Here is a 4,514-nt window from a genome sequence, read left to right as displayed (position 1 = left end):
AACCTCATCGAAGTATGTACTTCAGAACTGTGGCCTTATTCCCTTACTAACCATCTGTGAAACAACTGGACTTCCTATTTTGTTACTAAAAAATAGACTGAATTTGCAAAAATATGTAAAATAAGTGTTCAATACATGCAAATTAAAACACTGTATTGTTACCTGCTCATTTGTCTCTGCTGTTTCCTGATTATTTCATTACTTTTCCACTAAAGAAGCATTGTTGGAGTGAATAGCTGTAAAGGCTAGAACATTGACTGTGTTAGCAATTCAAGAAAGTCATGGAATACCAAATGACTGTATTTAAAAGTAAATTTCTTTTTTTTTTTTTTTAAATAAGAGCTGAAGTATGACTTGAAATATAAAACTACACAATTGCAAGTGATGATACTTATTTTCAAAGACTGAGTTGAAAAAAAAAAGCTTTATATTTGTGCAAGTGTGATTTTTTTGTGTGTATTGTTTTTTTGGCTTCAGCTTAAAGGCAGACACTTTATATGCAAGTCAGAAAATGGGGGCAGAAGACCCTTCAGCTCAATATACGAGAACTATTATTGTTTATTCTATACCTTCTATGTCTGCTGAGATGCAATGAATAGTGTGATTTAACATCAGAATGTGATTTATTTTCACTGTCAATGTGAAGTCATTTAACTTCAGTTCTGTGCATATCCACTGCCTTCTATGACTACAGACCAGTAGGCTGTGAATGATACAAATTGTGCATAATAATAAAATGTCATCTCATATACATTTCTTGCAGTGAGTTTTTTGTCTTCCCTAAATGTAACTTTGCTTAGAGAAATGTGTAGAAGTCACGCCTGTGACAATAGCTCACCCTGCTGTGGGAATTGCATTCCCAGCAGTCTTCAGCATTTTCTTTTTAGATGTCTGTTTTTAGAGGAAGAAACAAAAAGTTCTATGTGTTGAGGCCCAGGCCCCAGCCCTTCATAGCTGTAGCTTTCTCCTAGCTAGCTCTTGTTCCTTGTAGGGCAACATCGCAAGTTAAAGGGTAAGGCCAGGCTGACTCAGAACAGGATCATCCTGCTACAGAGGCAGGTGCCTGTCACGTCTGGCAACCCGCTCTCCTGGCTGCATCTGCTGAAGGAAGACCGCATGACATGCTTTGGTTCTCCCTACTCCCTGGGAGGCTGCCAAAACCTTGAGAAGGAAAGTAATGGGGAGAGTTGGAGAGAACATGGGAAGAAAACCAACCGTTGTTCATCACGGTGGAAACCTTTGTGCTGATAGCATTGAGATAATTCCTTCAGGAGGTATGTGTTTAACTACCTTTTGAGTTTACTGCATGTTCTTTTGGACTTACCTGCTGATGTCCACTCTCTAAGAAGGAACACTGAACTAAAAGGCCTGAGTGTGGCATTTCTTTTGTCTTTTTATGGATGTTATGGGTGATATGTAAAGAGCTTTGTATCCAGAAATGGTTTCAATGTTCTGGCATATAACTTTTTCCCTGTTCAGCTGACTTATATCATCAGTCCAGCTACACTTCAGACCCATGAATATGCAGGAAATGTAGCTCTTCCCACACGATAGATGCCTGTAGATTTCAGCATTTTTACAGGCTCTGAAGTGTTCATGCTGCAGAAATGCATAGATTATGACCTGTGGTACCAACTTCAACTTGGCAGCACAGGTATCATTAGAATAATCTAACTCTGTCCCCTGGCCACGGACAGGGACACCTTCCACTAGATCGGGTTACTCAAAGCCCATCCAACCTGGCTTTGAATACTTGCAGGGAGGGGATGTGCCACTGAGCATCCCATTAATTTTCATTCAGCTGCATTTTCTAACCCCGTACATTCTTGATGCGAAGGAACCTTAATATAGAGGCCATCCAGTGTCTTCCTGAGTTATCAAATATATGAACTTTACGGATTAGAGTAGGGTTTTTTCCCAGTGCAGAGGTATGGCCTGTCTGTGTAGGCTGCTTGTACTGCTGCACAAGGGTGTGCTTCCATTTTCCTTCATCCAACCACATAAGAATTGCTCTTTGTTTCCCGTGTTCTTGAATGAACGTTGGCAAAGACATACAGCTTTGAATGAAATATTTGCAGCTAAGTAAAAATACCAGAAGTTAGGAATTTTTATAGTGGAAAAAAATGTTCCTTGTTAAAATGTAAGCTCAGTTGGCTAATTACTTTAGTCTATGCCTTAAGGAGTAATCAGATCGGAGTGTTTTTGATCTTAATAATTTATCATATTAATGCTTTTGATTGCCACTACTTACAGTTTAGCAAACGCTTTGCAGATAGGATGAAGTGTGTAATACCGGTTATGGCCATTGAAGGTACTTCAGTAAATAGCAGTCTAAAACTTCACGCTACAAAGCAGGGAAGTTTACCAAGAGTAATGAGATAGAATAACATGTCACTTGTATGTGAATCTAAATCTTTATTAAAGCGTTGTTTTTACTCGCTTGTTTCAGTGTATTGAAAAATTTTGATGTATATAAGTGAGCTTTCATCCTGCTGAAATGCAATATGAGTAAATCAGTTGATGCCCACTCAAGACATTGTTTTACCTTGTCCTATGTTTTTTTTTTTTTTTTTTTTGGTAAATATTCTGCAGTAGGCCAATTTCTTCATCCGGTACATATAAAGAGGTACCTCACATGGAATTCCTACTGATTGCTGAACCACAGAGAGTTGTAAGTCTCCTTCACTTCTTTATCCTGCTTTATTCCCCGTGTGTGTCAACTGCTCCTGAGTATAGCTATGCTTGTGCGCAGACCTGTTATACTGACTGAAATCATGGTATTAAGCTGAAGGTAAGAGAGGGTCAGAGATGTTATTTCTAATTAACACAATTATAATCTAATGCTAAACCATTCAATACCACGAAGAATCACTGTCATTGCTGTGAAGCAAATTTAATTTGCAGTGCTGTGTTGTGGCAACAAGAGGTATGCTTTGGAACACAGATTTTCATACTGTTGCTGTCACAGACTTGAAAGAAAATGTAAGGGGTTTAAAGTGATCATAACAAACACGTTTTCTTACACATCACAGTCTACGCTTTCAGTGGCCATCAAGAACTGTTGGACTGGGCCTGTTCTGGAGTAAGCACAGACGTTATGGTGCTGCACTTCTCTGCGGACTGCTGGGGAGGTGCATATTGTACCATCTGGGGATCTGCCTTCGGGTATTGCGGGTCTCATCTACAGAATGTGATCTAAGATGCTAAAACTTTGATCACAAGCCCAGATAAAACACATTTACTTTACCTTCTGTGAAACAAACTGCCGTATGTAGGGCTCAAGCTACCAGATTGGTTTTCCGACACTGTAATATGCTCCTCCCATTACAGAAAGTGAATCCAATCTGTCAAGAATAAGTAACCTAAGAGGAGGCTTGAGCAGCAGCCTGTAGCTATTGCATCTCTTTCTGTCCACAGAACTGTGAGCTTTCCTTTTGGAGCCCATAACTAAGCCCCTTTGTAATGCTGCAGTAACAAAGGAACGTTCGATTCTTATTTGAATTAGGAATGCAGCCACAAGTCTGGATCTCCTTAGCATCAGACAGTGCGTGGTGGAAAATGAAAAAACATTTCAATGGAAAAACAGTCGCTGAAAAGTAACTACTCTGCTTTATCAGCTGGGAATGGGATTGGAATGTGAGTGCTGAGGAGTCCCCAGAGTATCCTGAATGCCACTGGCACCAGTGACACTGAAGGGAGGGCAGATGTAAATAATGCACGAGATTGTCCCTGGAGAGAAAACAAGCAGCAGCTATTTGCCTGTGCAGGCAGCAGCTATCCGGCTGCTGAGAGGGGGCCTTCACAGTTTATGAGATTCATATGTGTGTATGTGCGATATCCAAAATACAGTGCTTGGTGTTCTGTAGCTATTGCATCTCTTTCAATTTGCAGATCATGCATGGCTGCATATGGGTTATTTTTTATTTTAAAGTAAATGACTTACAAGCTCTGACTGAGATCTAATGTAATCTGTGAAATTGCTAGTAACAGAGGTTCAGCAGGTCAACTCCTCCTTGGCGACATCTTTACAACGCTGCTTGATGAACGCTGTTCTTTAACTGGGTGTATGTGGCTGTGTAATTGGAAGTTTCTGTTGATGAAATGAAGGGAGGCGTCTAGTTTAGTGCCCTTTCTTTAACCCAACAACTCCAGCATAGCTAATAGGAGTAGAAAAAGAAGGCACAAAAGGTAGCAGACAGGCTTTAAATACCACAGGGAAGCAGATCTGGAAAGAAAGGAGGCAGACTGCAGTCACTGCAGTACACATTAACTTCAAGAGCACCTTGACTACTGGACTCCCCCAGTCGCCCTGAAGCAGCGTTTCACCTAATAATCACCTTCCATACCCATCATTACAGAAGAAAAAAAGGGAAAATACCACTTTGAACCTCTGAACAGCGTTGTTGCATAAGAATTATTGACTTGTGTTTTTATTTATTGTGAGATGTTTAAGATATTGTAAGATAATCCCAGGTCACTGAAATAATTACAGCTGGCACTGTGAGGTGCTGCAT

Source organism: Aythya fuligula, chromosome 3 (assembly GCF_009819795.1).
Source record: "Aythya fuligula isolate bAytFul2 chromosome 3, bAytFul2.pri, whole genome shotgun sequence".
NCBI classification, from domain to species: domain Eukaryota; kingdom Metazoa; phylum Chordata; class Aves; order Anseriformes; family Anatidae; genus Aythya; species Aythya fuligula.
Note: the sequence above shows the minus strand (reverse complement) of the source record.